Source organism: Lotus japonicus, chromosome 1 (genome assembly GCF_012489685.1).
Source record: "Lotus japonicus ecotype B-129 chromosome 1, LjGifu_v1.2".
NCBI lineage: Eukaryota > Viridiplantae > Streptophyta > Magnoliopsida > Fabales > Fabaceae > Lotus > Lotus japonicus.
The window spans coordinates 131,527,831-131,547,469 of record NC_080041.1 but is presented as its reverse complement, the minus strand read 5'-3'; the positions used below and the strand labels follow the sequence as shown (position 1 = coordinate 131,547,469).

Below are 19,639 nucleotides of genomic sequence, written 5' to 3'. Positions count from 1 at the left end.
TGAGAGGGTCGTGAGGTCAAAACACAATGTTGGATACAAACGATTTTTCTATAATAAGTTTTATTTTATATGTGCTAAAGACATGTTAGTTCTTAGCATTATTTATGTGGGTTTAAAGTGTCACGTAAAATATAAGCAACTCATAAGCGAATGATGTAGATTTCGTTTCAGACATGAGTTTTTCTCTAAAGGAAGGTCGAGGCTGGTTCATGTCATCAGGTGGCTTGTTCGTCGTCACCTCCGGTGTCTTCGTTGCATCAACGTCCATGGTCGACATCGCCGCAAAAAATTAAAAAGAAGTACATGTCTTTCCGACCTAAAAAAAAAACTTATACTATTAAATATGAAAAAGTTCATATCAATGACAATATACGTTTTAATGAAATAAATAACATTCAACTGATGAAAGAGAGATAAAGTAGAATTTTTTAATCTAATAATTAACTTAAAAAATAAAGTGCCTTGCATATAAGGCACTAGATCTTATTTTGAAGAACAAATGACTCCGGTTTAATATTCTCCAATCGGGAGAATATGAGCACTAGGTTTTTGCTTAACTAAGAACCCAAAAGAAGAACCTTATTTGAGACGCTTTAAGTGTACAAGTAAGTGCGGAAGTAAGTAAGGCAACACGTTTGAGACCCGTAGCCTGGTCCGTCAAAGGTCTGACTTGACCTGTTTATTATAAAGGCTAGACTTAGACTTTTTAAGAAGTATGATTAAATTAAAAAAAGTTAAACTTAAGCTATTAAAAAACATGTTTGGCCTAATAGACCTGTCTATTTACATAATATTATTTTTAAATGAGTTCGTAGGTTAAGCCAAGCCGTTTAAAAAGTCAAGTTAGACCATAAAATTCAGTCAACGACATGTCAATCTCGAACTACGAAATAAAATAAAAATCAGGCTTGAACCACATAAAGCCTTACTTAATTTATTTTGGACCACATAAAACCTTACTTAATTTATTTTCACCCTTTTATATACACAAGAGATGATACAATGGCGCATGCTTTTTGCATAAAGATATAATCTTAGTTAGAATTGGGAGTTGAGATAAATAAAATGTTAGAGACATTTGAACACGTTGTGAAAGCACACAACTTTCGCTTAATTAATCTTTTCAAGAAAAAAAAAACTTTCGCTTAATTAAGTAGAAGATCACAAATAGAAGTATATATGTAATGTAATGCCATATGTTTTCCGATGGAAAAAAAAAAAAATGTAATGCCATATCAGTACGGAGCTTACAAATTCTAACGTAGCAGTAAATTTTAAAAAAGATGATATTCAAAAGAAAGACATCAGCTTTCATAGCTCAGTTGGTTAGAGCACCCGTTTAGTAAGCGGGAGGTCTTGAGTTCAACTCTCAATGAAAGCATATATATTTTTTATTTTTTAAAATTCCTGTTTTAATTGTGAAGAGTCATATCTAAAATTTACACTCTTTATAGTTTATATTATATACATAATTTAGACAAGGAAAAACATTCGTCGATAATACAAATGGTTTTTTTAGATTAGAACTTGTGTCATCACCTTTATGAGAATCTAGCTTGTCTACTACTAAATCAATATATTGTTGGTTTTAGTTGGGAGTGACAAATACAAATAACTACTATATATTAGATGTTTTACTTTAATTTACAACATAATTATAGAGGGAAAGAGACAATGTTTCATTTAGAACAACAAACAAGATGGAGAACATAGAGGATGAGAGAACTATATTGATTGGTTTGAGAGGGAAAAAAAAGGCTTATTAGCACTTTTGGTCCCCCATGTTTCAAAAATGTGTAAAAAGAGTCCCCCACGTTTAAAAATAGCATAATTGTAAGACCCAAGTTTTTAAGCTTAGAATAAGTGGAAGAGATTTCCATTTACGATTAGGCTTGATGTATCGTGAAAGGAAACCTGAACAAGAGTTTACCAAATGAAATAAATTTATGAAGGAGAAAGTTCAGGAAAAGTCTGAGGTTCGTATTGAAGTCGATAAAAGTTATAGCACGATCGTTATACGCTTAAACCTAGGTCAGAAACCCTAGTATATAGCTAATTTTCACTTTTAGGCACGACGAAAGTTAATTCCAAAAATCTTCAGAGAAATGTTAGAACTTCTCTTTTTCCATATATCACAATCGTTTCGAGGCGAAACTCTAGGATCTACGAACGTCCGATTCCAATCATCGGAAGTTTGCCGAAACCGAATCCCTGGTATTTCAAAACCCTAGAATTTCTCGACGATGAAGACTTTTTCTATTCAGAGCTTCAAATGAATATTCCACACGCGTACACCCATTTCTCTTGATGATTTCAATCTTTCTTCCGAAGGAAGTTTTCTATTCCGACATTCGATGCAAAAAGCAACTTATCGGGTAAAATAGTTTTATACCGACTATGCATTAGTTGCCAAAAATACAAGGAGACCTCTTTATAGTTTTGGAATTCTTTTGCCAAAACATATCTATTAATTCACGGAGAATGACGCCGGAAAAATCAGATTCGCGAAACTTTCATTTTCCCGCGAATTTCCAACCTTTATATATAGCAAAGAAAGGAAGAAAAACTCAAATTTTCCTCCATTTTCTCTCTCAAAGCCGCGAGTTCACCAAGGAAGAAGGAGAAGAAGATTTTGTTCAATCCTTGCTTGATCGTCGATCAATCAGTTGCTACTTCAAGGCTTCGAGGTATAGTCGCTAATCCTTACCTCTGATCGCTTTTTCCATAGCTTTTCTGTAGAGTTTTCTGAGCGGATAGTTTATGGGTTTTTGCAAAACTATCCTGAATCTTTCATTTCTGATTCTAAACCTCTTCTATATGTGCCCAAGATCACTTCTGCCGGATTAGATTTTCCGTTATGTCGCCGGAATTCCGCCGGAATCAATTTTAGCCTTATATACCCATTTTTGGAGTTTTTGAGGTAAAGCTTCAACCTTTAGGCTAAAAACTATCGCCTTAGCTTAGTGTTAGTAGGATTAGTTGTCATAAACGTCGTTAGTAACGTCCCTGCAAAATTTGGTTTTTGGGATTTCAGTTTTGAAATTTCTAAGTTAAAAATCATGACCAAAATACCCCTGCGACAGTTTTCGATCCGATAATTTTTCCGAGTTCAGAATACCCTTAGTTACGGCTAATGATAGCATAGGAACCAAGTTTGATCGAAGAAAAATCGAGCCCCATAATTACCTAAAGTGGCCGAGCCCTATTAAGGGGGAGGAGGAAAATTTCCTTTTCCGAAAACTTGTCTTTCGCGCTAGATTATCGTACCTTAGAGTATAGATTACTTCGTGTAACCTTAGTAAGTATCGATAGCTTAGTTCTCGATAGATTCTGATAGTATTTCTGTGACTTTGCTTTAAAGGAACTTTTGAGGAATTTCCTGAGGAGCAACGCTTTGCTTGTGAGGAAGAGTTAGAAGATAATCCTGGAGAATCTGCAGGTGAGGGCTTCTCACTGAATCTCTAGTTAATGCTTAGGGTCGATGTTTCGACATTGTTTACTGTTTATGCACTGGAATTGTGTGTGATTGGAAAATGTTTTCTGAGGCTTCGGCTGACAATGTAGATGATTCATCTACTGAATGTTTTTGAGATTGTCTTACATGCTATGTGCTATGTGGGTAATCTAGGATGTGTGGTGCATGCTTTATATGCTAAGTGCTAAGTGTTTATGATGCGATTTATTGATATATGACATGTTGTTGATTGTGATGATTTAAATATGCTCTGTACTGGAATCTGAGATTCTGAATGGTGAGAATAGCGGGCAGGTCATGCCGATTTTATTTTGAGAGTTTTGAGAAAGTTTGATAGGACGAACGAGGTTCGGGCCTTAATTTTGTTTAGTGGATCGAGACATCCTCTGGAAGCGACTTGGGATTGGGAGATCCTGAAAATGTATAAGACTTGCGATAAGACAAAATGGAATCTATTTTATAAAGAAAATTCATAAGACCTTAAATAACCTCAAAATCTTTAAGTAATGATAACAACCTCGAAGGAAGGCATTGGAAGTCAAGTCGTAGTTTTGGAAAAACGAGGAGTGTCGTCGGATCCAAGTGTTGAGGAGTTTGGTAAGTTCTGAGTATGTTGGTACTCCTTCGCTCGTTGAGCAGTTTGTTAGCCATCCAAGGGATGAGCCGAGAAGCTTCACTGAGGCGTGAGAACTTGTGAATGCGTGATACTCCACTGAGGCGTGAGACCTTGTGGAAAGCATGGATCTTCACTGAGGCGTGAGACCTCGTGAACAGCATGAAGCTTCACTGAGGCGTGAGACCTTGTGAATGCGGGATACTCCACTGAGGCGTGAGACCTTGTGGAAAGCATGGAACTCCACTGAGGCGTGAGACCTTGTGAGAGCATGAAACTTCACTGAAGCGTGAGACTTCGTGAGAGCATTGATGACCCGAAGAGTCATCGGGAGTGGTTGCACTCATTTTATGATTATTGTATTTTGTCGCAGAATCGACTTTACCTTAGGGTAAGCTTTTAGAGACATTAATTTAGCTAGAACACGTGGCGACGTGTCGAGTGAGGTCGGAGACGTTGTTTGGCTAATCACTGCATTGCATGCACTCATTAAGTGGTTTAAACACGGCGAGATACCGGACCACGGCGGATTCCAAAATTGGTTATAAGACCAGGATTTCCGCGTAAGAGCGCTGCTAGGTGACTCTTAGTAGCAGACCGAAATGGCAGACCTACGGGTTTACTGCTGATCTGACTACCTTTGTGTGGTGTAAGAGGCACGCGGGCCGAAATGGTCCCACCGTGGCTGGTGTTAGGGCTGATCCGTTTGATGTCCATCCGTTCCGGATTGCATATTGGTTGACTGGGTTAACCTGCATTGCATATCATGCAACATACATACTAATTTAGTTGTCGAGTGTGATTGTTATTTGTCAATCCTATTTGGAACATGCTATTTGTTATTGTTGTCATTTACGTTCGATATGGAACATGCAACCCTAGGATGTTATCCCTAGTTATAAGCCTAAGTGGCTATTATCTTATTTATATTTATTGGTGCTATTATTTACATAATTCTTTGGAGTTGACCCTCGCGTCTTCTGTGTGTGCTTTGGCGAACAAACGCCCTTTGTCAGATGTCTTTGGCGGGCTGATTCATGATGGTTCATCCTTCGGGAGGAACTAGGGTTGAGATGCGGGAACTGGAGCGTGATGTTGATGTTTATTGTTTTGAACTGTCGATGATGATGAAGAATTGAAGAGGATAATTAATTTGCATTTTATTTATTAAAATATGTAAATAATTAAGAAGTTAATTAGTGTCTTAATTTTATTTTAATTTAATGAAAAAAGAAAAAAAATTTCATCTTCTAACAAATGCCACATCATAAAAAAAACGCCAACTCAGACAAAAACGTTAAATTTTTAACGGAAATCAGCTGAGGGACCAAAACTGCTAACGGAGATTAACGTCGAGGTACCATTATGCTATTTTTAAACGTGGGGGACTCTTTTTACACATTTTTGAAACGTGGGGGACCAAAAGTGCTAATAAGCCAAAAAAAACCACAATAATAAGTTTGACCACATCTTAACAAAAAACTTTAAAAGTTTAAGGTAATACGCCTATGTGCATTTTTTATTTATACTTATGTTGTCTTTATTTAACTCGTTGTCAACCAATGTGAAACTATGCGCAGTATTGATGATGAGGATTTGAGATCTCCACCTCCACACCAGAACAACAGTATCACCCCAACACAACTTCAACCCCACCTTGACAATATGTGACACATAAGTTTGGTAAACCACCTATTTCAAAAAAGGCTTAATTGCAGTTTTCGTCCCTGATGTATAGTGCTTGTGCAATTTTCATCCCCTGTGTTTAAAACGAGCGATTTTGGTACACCTAAGTTTGAAACGTGAAAATTGGGTCCATCCGTTAGTTCACCGTTTAAATTGGCATACGTGGCTCTCATTAATGACCTGTACTGCCACTATGACTCCAGATAAGCTTCCATGTGATTAAAAAAAAGATGAATAAAATAAAAAAATTACCATGGACATTTAAATAAGGATTCAGTCCCAAATTTCCCAATTCTAAACCCTAGAAATCAGTTGTTCGAGACTAACGTTCTCCAGACCAAGAACCCAGACCAAGAACTTTCTCCAGGCTTCGTGAATGGACATGAATGGGCGAGTGCCTCAAGCTTCGTCGTCGTCTGCGACGAGTGTGGGTGACCCCCATGGCAGAAGAGTGATTTGCGATTGTGGGGTTGTTTCTCCACTTAGGACGTCGTGGACCAGAGAGAACCCAGGGAGAAGGTTCTATGGATGTGGCTTGTCGCATGTTCTTCGTTCAGGTTCAGGGACCACATGCTCCTTTCCTGGTCGTTGTCCCTGTGAGCCTCGTGTTCCACGCGCGTGCCCACTAGCCATTGGAGATTCTTCCGTTGGAGCCGTTCGATCACACACTTCCTCACAATCGGTTGAAGGAGATTGAAGGGGAAGGAAGAAAGGGGGTTCGATGTGCACAAAGAAGAAGGTGAAAAAGATAAGGTTTCTAAGATTGGTGAGGTTAATCGGGTAATAGATTTGGGAACTAGGGTTGAGTTATTTTAAATTTACTTTTAATTCAATTCTTTTGTTTCAAAAAATAAATTATTTTAATCAAGGGTGGTGCAGGTAGTAATTCCAGACCATTTTGGATGTCCACATAGGCTAACGGAGTTAAGTATTAAACGGTGAACTAACGGATGGACCCAATTTTCACGTTTCAAACTTAGGTGTACCAAAATCGCTCGTTTTAAACACATGGGATGAAAATTGCACAAGCACTATACATCAGGGACGAAAACTGCAATTAAGCCTTCAAAAAAACAAATTGTATTTCATAAACTTCTTTTTATTTCCGTTGAGAAAACAAGCACAAGACGTCAAGACCTTCAGACGAAATGAGCTTCCGCAAGGCTCAAAACGCAAGAGGTTCCAACTCTCAAGCCCCTTGCAGTTCTAATATAGGATTTTCTCATAGCTCTCAGCAGGGTTGGTCAATAAGTGTAGAACCAAAACATAATGCCATATATATATATATTTTTAACAACTTAGCACCTTCTATTTTAAGCTATTAATTAATGTAATCTTCTCTAAAGCGACTTTAAGCAAAAAGCTGTTTACATTTTTTAAACATGGCAAAATATATATGGAGCCCACGTAAATTTGCCAACTCATGCCACTAATGACTTAACACATCAGCAGTGACATAAGGATATACTAATATAATTGCTTAATTCATTATTATATGACCAAAAGCTTGAACCATTTTTATTCACGATTGCTCTTAGCACCACTAACACCAGTAGTTATAGTACCACCATATCAATGATCGAATCAGATCTACATGGATCCAACTCCAAGCTTCAAAGAACCAATCACCACCCCTTTCGGTGCTATATATATATATATATATATATATATATATATATATATATATATATATATATATATCTGATGTGGCTAATCGTGATAGTTTGTTAATTCTACCTCACAATTCCATGACACCTTAAAAATGCGTGCATTATTAATAAATATCTAGTGTGTATTAATAAATTATCTTACCCAAAAAAATGCGTTACATTTTTGTATATTAATAAGTTAGTCCTTGAAAATACACCATCCGATCACTATTATAAGCAAAACACAAGTTTTTAAATTAATTGAATAAATGATGTACCTAGTCTATAATAATGACTAGATACATCATTTACCTAATGAATCTAAAATGTTATTTTTTTCTTATAATAGTGACCGGAGGGTGTACTATTTATGATCAATTTTATCCTTTAAATAATTAAACATTTTTCATTTGAAAATTTTTATTTTTATTTTTATTTTTATTATGAAAAATACCACTTTATTTTTTCTTTAAAAGTAAAATGATTTCATTTCATCATGAAAAACTTCAATGCCTAAATAAGGGACAAGAAGAGGAGACGACCCAAATAAAAATAGGGGCTCAAAATATTAGAGAGCAAAAAACAAAAGGTTGCCAAAACAATACATAATTAACCAATAATGTTATTTACACACCTCTCATTTGAGGTGGAAGAGGTGGGATGAGGAGAGAGATAGGAATAAAAGAAAAAGTAAGAGATAGAAAGTATGAGATGTGATAGATGATAAGAGGAGAGAGATAGAAACAAAAAGAGGTAGAAATGAAGTGTTTAAAAAATGAGGTGTGTATATATCATTACCCTTAATTAACACATGCTCCAACCCAAAAGCAACCTAGAAATAAACTGCACAAAAAAAAATGCCTCAAAGCCAAGCAAACAAAACAACTCCACTCAGATACTAAGAGAACATCACTTATTCTTACTTATTTTAGTTTTCAATTACTTGAATAAAAACTAATTGCCGTAAAACTAAAATTCATAATCGTAAAACCAAATTTTTTAATTTTAAAAATTAGGCCGAAGCAATATTGAAATAAGTAAAAAACCCATTTTAGCTACATTTTTTAAACTTCATTTGTTTTCAAAATTTACATTTAAAAATTAAAAACTGAAAAAACTCATAATCGCTCTACATGAACCTTTAAAAAGTAAACCATAAGCAATTGGAGGTTCCATGTGAGATGCAAGTAAATAACACAAGAAAGGGGGGGTTTGAATTGTGTACTTTTAAATCACTTTTAAAACCTTTGTTTTCGAAAAGAATATTAGTTCTTAAAATCTTTTCGTAAATGGTTTAGTGCAGCGGAATTATAAACAGAGTTAAGCAGACGATCAACACACAAAAATTTATACTGGTTCACCCTAAACAATTGAGCTACGTCCAGTACTTGGCCACCACCAAGATTTCCACTAGAAAGTTTCAAGAACTTCTCCAATACAGGTATTCTCAATAACTTCTCCCACAAGTATTCTCACGGACTTCTCCAAGTATTCTACAGGACTCCTCCTACAAGTACTGTACCAGACTTCTCCTGCAATCTATTCAAGATCGTTTAGCTCTACAAGGTTTCTCTTCTTACAAGAGTAATGGTAGAGAATTTATGGCACTGGAACTCTAAGTGTTTTGATACAGATTTGACTTTGAATCACTCAAGAGTTCTGAATCTAAGAGAGAAATAAATTAAGAGATTCGACTCTTTAAGGTTGTTGGTTCTCTCTTTTTCTTTGTAGAATGAAGGGTAAGTTTGACACTTAAGAATTTTTCTGCCTTGAGCTTTTGAAGCTTTGAATGTTTTGAAGAATGTAGTATTGAATGTTTTGAGCTCTTGTTCTTTCAACGTTGATTCTCTTGCGGCTTCATTCTCCAAGTTTGCCTTATATACTTGCTTGCTAGGATTTTAGCTGTTGTGAGATAAATCCAACCGTTGTTCTAGCCGTTGACATGGCTTCGATTGGTAGATGCATTAAATGCATGCTACTATCCAAGTCTATCATTTAGCTGAAAAGGTGAAGTTTGTCAGCTAGTTGATGGCAATAGACTTGGGCTACTCTTCAGAAATGAGACAAAATGGAAGTCTAATGTTGACGCGTTGTTCTTTTCCTTCGTTGGTCAGCGCACTTTAAGGAAAGGGAAAATCTTCATGTGACCTCTTTTTGAATCTTTAACAAATGGTTGAGTTCTAACTAAGTCTTTGGAGAAACAACCCATGATGTATGTGGGGATGGCTTGAGCCACAGACTTTATTAAAATTTCACGCCCAGCTGCTGACAAGAACTTCTCCTTCCAACCTTTCAACTTCTTCCATACCCGCTCCTGAATGAAACTGAAAACTTGTTGTTTCGAACGACCCACAAACGTTGGTATTCTAACAAGATTTGTTTCATGACTTCCACCTCCTGAACTGTAGACCTGAAAAAAACAATGCTATCATCCGCAAAGAAGAGATGAAATATTTCAGGCGCCTGTCGTGCAATCCTCACCCCATGCAGAGCTTGCCTTTCCTGGGCTTTCAAGATCAAATTAACCTGAGATGTGAGTTCTTTGTTTTTGGGTTTATTATTGTGGTTTCAATTGCAGAGGGATTAATTTATCATATATCCGGTTGTGAACATTGATACTCAGTTAGTGGAAATATTGTCCCCAAATGTTTTTCTATTTTTTAATCGTAACTAGTCCTTAAAAACCAATTTAATAATTTATTTATTTAATAATTTGAATAATCATTAAGTGAAATTGAAATATTTTAAATCAAGTAATATAAGTTATAATAACATATTTTTTTATACTTTTTTATTAACAGTGAAATAATTTAACTTTAAAATTATTATTTTAATATCATAAAATATTACTTAGTAAACTTAAATTTATTCAACTTTTATTATAATTATTTTTCTAAGTCATGCTTCCTCAGTTATTTTTTACTTTTTTATAATAGATAAAAAATCAAATTTGAAGAATCTTTTTCAAAAATCAAATTTGAATAAATTTAATATTTACTTTTAAATATGAGAAATTGAAACGTTTAACAATTAATAATTAATTTTTTTTGGACAAACCAAACATATTATATAAATGCTAAAGGCAAAGCCCAGTACATAGGAACAATTACAAAGTGAGATAAGGCTAAAGGGTAAAAAAAAATCAACAACGGAAACAAGAGATAGGAACAAGGCCTAAACTAACATCAACATAGAAAAAAGAAAGCTGACTAGAAAAAATCTACACGAGCTACACACTAGATTGAGAACAATAAAGGCTTATGGCTAAAACTGCTGCAAACGAAAGCAAACCAAAGAAGCAAGAACGGCCACAAAATTAATATAGTGTACAATAAAGTGGATGTAGTTTTTACTTTAGTTTTCAAATTTTTTATTTAATTTATTTAATACAAAATAAGTTTATTATTTCTTTATGTGTTTGATGCTATTTTTTATTTTAAAAGTATTTTATCTAAATCATTTATTTATAAATATTATTTTATTATTAATATTAATTTTTAATATTTGTCAAATGCAAAACTCAAGTCAATTTTAAGTTTATGAATGTTGTTATTTAATATAAGTAGTTGATTAGTTTTTTATTATACAACTTCTTTTTCAGTTTTTAATATATTTAATATATTTTGTTATTTTTTAATGTATTAAATATAAAGGTATGAGAGCTTTATGATTTAATGCATTTAATACATGCAAAAATTCAAGTGAGAGCAATGTTTATTGTGAGAGATGAGAGGATTGAATCTTGACCATTTGATCTAACATGAATGGTCAAGATTAAAACAAAAAGTCACATGACTTTTTAAAATCATAAATTTTATCTTTATTTCTTACTTTTTAATTACTAAATCGTTTATCACAATGGATGTCAACCTAGCTAGCATTCAATACTAAATCGTATATCATATTCAATACTTCTCTCTTATTTTCCTTTCTCACCCTTATTTATATATATATATATATATATATATATATATATACTCAATGGATGTCAACCTAGATAGCATTTTTATTATGAAGTTTTATATCTATATATCTGATCACTAGTCGTAAATATTACTTAATTCTATTTTGAAAGACAATATTAATTAAATATAACTCTAGGATCTAACAAGTTATATAGGAACAATCACATTTGCTAGTTATGTAATATATAAGTCTTTTTCATACATAATACTCGAACATATAAAATCTTTTTAGGATGAATTAATCAATGATGCATTACTTGAACCCGTCTCAACTCATGTGTCTCTTGCATTTACCACTTGAGATAGTAAATAAAGATGAAATAGAATCAATAATATGTCAAGTTAGAAAACCGGAAAATTCAATGTTAATATTACATTTGTTATAGAAATTTTTTACAATCTTGATTACTATCATTGGTATTAAAATGGAAATTATATGTAAATAATATTGATTTTTTAAAATTTTCAACATAATCATTTGTGTTATTTTGATTTTTTCAAAGAATATTTTTTTTAAATCAAATATATATTGAATTTTTTAAAATTTATAGCATCAATTTTTTTCCTCGGAATTTTTTATTTTATTTTATATGTATTTAAGTAATTCAAATTTTAAAAATTAATTTCCCCTATAATTTCTATAATGATATAAAAAATTCAAAATATGTGTTATATGTGGTGCTTGGAATCTATTTTAAATTAATTGGATATCAAATTTGAAAACATGTCAAAAATGATGCATAAAATTAGGCTTAAAGTTTGTTGAAATCGTAATAACAATGCCGAAATCAATCGCATTATTCAAACGATTACTATTAATATATCACAATGATCATTCATTCTTTTGAATTTTCAAAGTTTTTATTCCTTAATCAGTTTAATGATATTTTTTATTACACATATGATTCATCACTTTTTATATATAACCATATGATTCATCACTTTTATATAGAGTTTTCTTTACCGTGTATTGCCCACACAATCATATTCAAGTTCCCACACAATCATATTCAAGTGATCTCTTCCCAATGAGATTCCTAGTTTTTAACTTTCTATTGTACTTGCTCAATGCATCATGCTCAATCATATCCAGGTTTTTCTATCAAATATTTCTTCAATGCATACCTTTCATTAGTATATTCATTCAAAATTGGTTTTTTTTTTATCTTAACTCTTCTCTTGCTGCATGCCATTAAACCTTTATGTCGCACGTCTTCCTAAAAAGTTCAAACAGCACAAATCTTGTTTTGCAATGTTCTTACGTATTAACCTTTATCGTGCTTCTACTCCATTATAATTTTTTTAGAGCAAAAAGATGTATTGATAAATAAGAAATATCATGAGAACAATCCTCTCATGTAGATTGAGTATAATCGTTATTGATCTCTCTTCACCTCAAGCGACTTGAACCCTCACAAGGTTAGGATCTTTTCCAGAAACCATTCCTCCAAACCCATACTGCTGCACAACCAGCACAGATGAGCGTGAACTAAAATCCTTTGACGCAAGAATATCCCCCATAACTCCAAGTTCTGGGCAATCACACCACATCAATAAATTCGAGAACACACGAGAGTTCTTACAATTTCCTTGTCCAACTATGTATAAATCGCAGCCATTGTTTTCGATCTCATTCAGGACTGTGTTGATATCAGTAATCGAATGTACACCAATCTCTGAGTAGGATATAGAATCATCACTCATATTCACTGTTTTGAGTCTGAATGAACTCACATATTCATCATCCAACTCTTTTTGTTGCTCGATGTCCATCACGGAAGATAATAACCCTTGTGCTTCAGGGTGACTTTTTGTATCCACCTCTGCCAATTCATCAAGAAATATGAATCGAACCACCGTTAGCGTGACACCTGCCTTCCCCGCCATCCTCCGTGCAACAGCTAATGCTTCACGGTCATGAGGACCACCAATAAAAAGCATGAGAATGTGGAAGTTCTTTTTCGGTAAGTTCCGAGAAAAACGATCAACAAAGATTCCCACAGAACAAGGTGCATCATGCATTACCTTTTGGTTTATATCTCTATATGCAGGACTAGTTATCTCTAACACCCCTTCGGAAGATAAGTGTTTGTGGAATGGAAGGAGAATTAGGCTTGTGTGTTTCTCATTTGCTGTGAAGTGTATGTCCTCATGAATGGTGTCGTAGTTTGACATGACACTTGAGGTATGGACCCTTGCAGCATCATGTTCATCTCTGAATTCTTCGAAGACGCTAGTAATGTTCTCTAACTCTGTCTGTGTTGTGGTCAGGTTTTGCACTCTGTTATGACGGTTAGGCATCTCCATGTGAGCAGCAATAAGCGCAGCACCGCGTTTGGTGAACTCAATAAGGTAGAGTGCAAAAACGTGTATAGGAGAAAGTCTTGTCGCATTAAAGGATTCAATTAAGCAGATTATGCCGGTGGCTTGGTGGGTATTGTGGACACACGTCAGAATTCGAAGCTCTGCATCAGCTCTTAGCTTTTGTATTGTCTTTAGTTTGTTCTGCTCAAATATATTTCTAGGCTTGTAGATGATGTTTAATATTGGAGAAACCATTGCAGTCATTAGGAGAACAGCAGAGGTAATAACCGTGTAGGTTGCTGGAGACAATATCTGCAATATCACATTTTAAGAATTTTCAATAGATATTGTTTGAGTAATCAAAACTAAAGAATTTGAGTAAGTGCATGTTTAGCAACGCGTTCGGAAAAACCACAATGAACCAAAATCCATTCCCTTTTACTTTTGTTTACCATGATTTTGGCTTCAAGGCAGTTTTTAAACATGTACTAAATTAAATAGTATGAACAAAATAGGTTGGTGCCAGAAACCCAGTAGCAAAATCATCTGAAACTGACATAGCCATGTCAGAAAATTTGCCATGAGGTAGAATGAGTCCATACACAAAAGCCCCAACAATCCCATGGGTTCCAAGAAGATCTGTTAAGTATGAAAAAGCTAAGACCCCTATCAACACAAAGACTAGCTGATCATCGTTCCAGTCATCATTTTCGGTCTTATCGTTTATGAACCTTACAAAAAGAGGATGTAGCACAAAGATGCAAAAGACAATGAATATTATGGTACAGACCACTGCGTACATTGCTCCTTCGGAATTAATACAAAATGGAACCACTAATGTGAAAAGAATCCATGCATAGGTATCATTAATCATGGCTGCTGTTAAAGCAGTTTTGCCGAGACTCGTATGAAGGAGCTTGAGATCCGAAAGGGAGTGAGCTACGACTGGAAAACCTGTTACAGTGATAACTAGAGTCCAAAGTAAATAAGCATGAGTTGTGTCTCCTTCAAGTTTGTAGAAAACAGGTCCCATGTAAACTTTTCGATGCATAGCATATAAGATCGGTGCCATCGCCATGGGAAAGGTGATCCCGGCAATGGCGATGCTTTTGGCTTTCTTATTGGCGTTTAGAATGGTATTCAAGTTCATCTCCAATCCACTAAGGAATGAGTAGAATATCAATCCAATGTTTCCTAGCACTTCAATATTTATGATCCCTCTTACAGGATAAATGAACTGAAAAACAAATGCGTAATTCCCTATAAATGGTCTCGTTAGGATGAAGCCAACCTGCAAATTTGAATTTAGAATACCCTCAAGTTAGAATGATAAATAACATATTTGTTATTAATTTGTTATTAATTTATTAGAATTGTTCCATGGCTCGAATTTGTTACTGCAAACTCAACCTTACCGTTGCGCCAAGGCGTTTTCCCCTTGAAATATTGAGGCTGGCCTTCATTAAATCCACAAAGTGGATACGACCTTTCCCTATACCTTGGCGCATAGAGGGAGCTTTCCAGCAGCAGGTTTGTTTGTTTTTTAATTAAAAATGTTACACTGATTTACAATCACATTTCATCATTTTACAGAGGAATTAAAACACTTGTATATACTTACAGCGATTTGGGAAAGTAGACGTGGTTGTAGGAGGCGTTTATAGATGTAGAAGAAAATACTAGAGAAGAATGCAGTGAAGCAAATTTGAAAGGCGAGAACACTGAGCTCTGATTTTACAACATTATCTGTTTGCCAGATTCGATTGGGATGAATCACAGATACATTGTAGCATGCATTTCCTGCGGAATCCCCCATAGTTTCTGTCTTCCTTCTGATATTCTCCCTATACTATTCGACGTGTGACTTCCACTTTTTGTTCTGCTATAGTTGTATCAGGTTTTGAAACTTATGATTAATGACTCACAAGGATCTTAGTTTATTGTTGTCTTGTTTGTTGTACGATGTCAAAAACAAACCACGTTTTGAAGCAAATTTATGTGTCTGTTTGAGATGACATCTACCTTAACTATTGGGTGTAACTTTCTATTTGTGGTTATGTTCCTCTATTCTAGTAGAACAATAACAACGATGAATTACTACCTTGTTTTTCCTTTGCCAATTTTTCGGAGCAAATTTATGTGTGTGTTTGAGATGGTATGTACCTTAACTATTTTCTGTAACTTTCTATTAGTGGTTATGTTTATCTGATCTAGTAGAACAATAACAACGATGAATTACTGTCTTGTTTTTCCTTTGCCAATTCTTATTTATTTTCTGTTTATTTAACACGTATTTAACGCATTACACACGTTATTTATTTTGGGTCAAAGTCAAACACATTACACACGGTATACACATGTCATTTATAATTCTCCTAGTTTACAAGGAGGCAAGGTCTCCAAGATGCGGAATAAGATTCTCCCACTTCACATGATAATTTCTATATTTATCTATTACATGCGAGGAGAAAGATAGATATAAAATGTCAACCTAAAGAAATAAGAGAGAGTTTAAACATGAGGGGATTTGATCCCAAGATGCACACACAATGTAAACTATTAAATTTGTTATATAATTTAAACAATGTATTATTTTTTGTTAAAAATAATAAAATTGTGTGAAAATATTGATGTATTAGTCCATCAGGTTTAAATTAAAAAACTCATTGGGGAGTTTATTTCAAGTTTTAGAATAATATTCCTAGCAATAATGTTTCTCATGAGTCTTATAACCAGGAATGACTTTGGACTTTTTCTTTGAGTAAATGAATAATATTTTTGGTTGGCATATACTATTCTCATCATGTTTTTTAAAATTATTTAATTAAAAATAGCAAATGTGTGGCGCAAGGGGTGTTAGTGGCAAACAATTGTCATCCTTATAGAAATGTTAAGATTCTCTTTCTTTGACATGAGATTAAGATTTATAGAAATCATAGGTAAGTTACATGTTTGTCAGTCCATCCTATTTGAGAATAATTTTTTTAAAGCTTTTATCAAACCTGTGAGTGTTGCATTCCAAACCTCACATTCTCAATAATATTTTGAGATCCCTTGAAATAAAATGTTTGACGAATTTGACTAATCTAAAATGAGTAATTAATCACTTTACCAGGTAAAGCAAACCATCATGGTAAAGTGTTATCATGATCGTTGATTGAATAATCAATTGTTGAGATTTAAAGAATATCATAATTAATTTTACATGTGCAAGAATATTGTAATCACACTCATGATTTCTTAATCGACGGTTGAGATGACTTACACATTATCTTTTAAAAACGTACTCTGGTACGGATCGTACTTTGGCCCGGAACCCAAATCTTGTAAGAGTACCTAACACATTACTAATGACATCTCAAACACTTACTATACTAAGCTCATGAGTCATATCATATTAATCTACTATAATGCATACAAAACAATTTTCTCGACTAATTTCTTAAACCTCCCGGAAAAGGGAGGGTGAGGGATTAATCCTGAAAAACTGTAATTTATTTTTCTAATGTAAAAAAAATCCTCCTAATCACCGCATCTTTATTGTATATATATAATCATAAAATTTATCTTTATTTCTCACTTTTTAATTATTAAATCATATATCACATTCAATACTTCTCTCTTATTTTCCTTTCTCACCCTATCTATCTATCTATCTATCTATCTATAAACTATATAAATGGAGAGTTTTTGCGGTCTTGGAGGTAAATCTGTCAATCAACAAATAGTTTCAAAGACTATGAAGCATGACCATGGATATTTTAGTAAAAATGCATTTTATTTCACTAGGATTGAATCTCAGCCTTTGATTCACAAGCTTTTGATTTACCAAAGTGCCTAATAATGATTTACCAAAAAAATTAAGGCAATTTAGGAGTTACATACATTTACGATATTAATTTATAAGAAGTTAAAAAATACAAACTTTTAACATCACACTTTAAATTACCTAATGATGTTACAACAACCATTCATATTCCACAATCATATTCTCATATGCTTTCTATTATTACATAGAAAAAAAAATGTCTTAAATGTGTATATAGGTTACATATATTTATAAGCACAAAAAGTGTTACAACAATATTAATGCAGTTTAGAAGTTACATATAAATTAAGAGATTAATTTAGAAGAAGTTAAAAAATTTGTAACCTTTAAAATTGGTTTAAAATCCTACATCAAAGTATCTAATCATGACACGAAAATAAATAATTAAATCCAAGAGAAAAAACCATTTCACTTATATAACTCCATTCTCATTTACATATTATATAAATAACAAAAATGTCTTCATCTCAACACACAATTTTTCACTCAAACATCTTTATCTTTGAAGCGACTTCTCACCCTTTAGCATTGTTGCATATGCCTCAGTCTCAGAAATAGATAACTTGGTTTGTAAAAGAACCATTGTTTATCGCCCTCCGAATGAGGCTGAAAGATAAAACTCGCAAGCATAATTCATGAAATTATGGATCTTCGACCAACGACACAAGTAAGTTTCTTACATATCAATTTTTTAATTCTTTCTTTTTTCTTATCCAATTTTTTCTATAAGTTTAACATTCATAAATCCACCCTTTTCATATAATTCCTACTTCTAACATAGAATCAATCAATCGAGCCAAGGAACTTCTGCGAGACTTCAACAATCTAACATTTCTAATCGTAGAACAACTTTTATTTGAGTTATATTTTCCTGTGTTTTGTTAGCTAAATTGCTTTAATAAATACTCCAAAAAATCTTTTCAATGTAAATATTTGTATACCACTACAAAACACAACATTGTGAATCTCCCATGTAAAGGGTTTGGCACGAAACAGAAATTCACCGGTTTAGAGAAACCATGTCAATGGCGAAGGAACTTCTGCAAGCATTCAACAACCTAACATTTCTAATGGTATGTTTCCAAAACAAAAAAAAATATTTCCAGTTATTTTGTGTCGGTGTTTGATTATATAAATTGGTTTTATATATTCCCAAAAAATTATTTTAACTGAAAATATATGAACAAAACAATGCAGTAGATCAAAGCACAACAATACGCATCTCCCATGTAAATGCCTCAGTACGAAGCCGAAATTTACAGGTTCAGAGAATCCATGTCTATATAAATGGAGAGTTTTTGCGGTCTTGGAGGTAAATCTGTCAATCAACAAATAGTTTCAAAGACTATGAAGCTTGACCATGGATATTTTAGTAAAAATGCATTTTATTTCACTTGGATCAAATCTCAGCCTTTGATTCACAAGCTTTTGATTTACCAAAGTGCCTAATAATGATTTACCAAAAAAATTAAGGCAATTTAGGAGTTACATATATTTACGATATTAATTTATATTTAACTTCACACTTTAAATTACCTAATGATGTTACAACAATCATTCATATTCCACAATCATATTCTCATATGCTTTCTATTATTACATAGAAAAAAATGTCTTAAATGTGTATATAGGCTACATAATTTTATAAGCACAAAAAGTGTTACAACAATATTAATGCAGTTTAGAAGTTACATATAAATTAAAAGATTAATTTAGAAGAAGTTAAAAAATTTGTAACCTTTAAAATTGGTTTAAAATCCTACATCAAAGTATCTAATCATGACACAAAAATAAATAATTAAATCCAAGAGAAAAAACCATTCCACTTCTATAACTTCATTCTCATTTACATACTATATAAATAGCAAAAATGTCTTCATCTCAACACACAATTTTCCACTCAAACATCTTTATCTTTGAAGCGACTTTTCACCCTTTAGCATTGTTGCATATGCCTCAGTCTCATAAATAGATAACTTGGTTTGCAAAAGAATCATTGTTTATCGCCCTCCGAATGAGGCTGAAAGATAAAGCTCGCAAGCATAATTCATGAAACTATGGATCTTCGACCAACGACACAAGTAAGTTTCATACATATCAATTTTTTAATTCTTTCTT

The 19,639-nt window shown here is 33.4% G+C and overlaps 1 non-coding gene and 1 pseudogene across 1 annotated transcript; one reads left to right on the top strand and one right to left on the bottom strand.

The window, feature by feature from the left end:
• The first annotated feature begins 1,307 nt into the window (after positions 1-1,307).
• TRNAT-AGU (transfer RNA threonine (anticodon AGU)) lies at positions 1,308-1,381 on the top strand. The gene has a single exon. It is a non-coding gene; the product is annotated as a tRNA-Thr (tRNA).
• Positions 1,382-12,699: 11,318 nt separating this feature from the next.
• Positions 12,700-15,634, bottom strand: LOC130732702 (cation/H(+) antiporter 15-like; annotated as a pseudogene).
• Between the last annotated feature and the right edge of the window lie 4,005 nt (positions 15,635-19,639).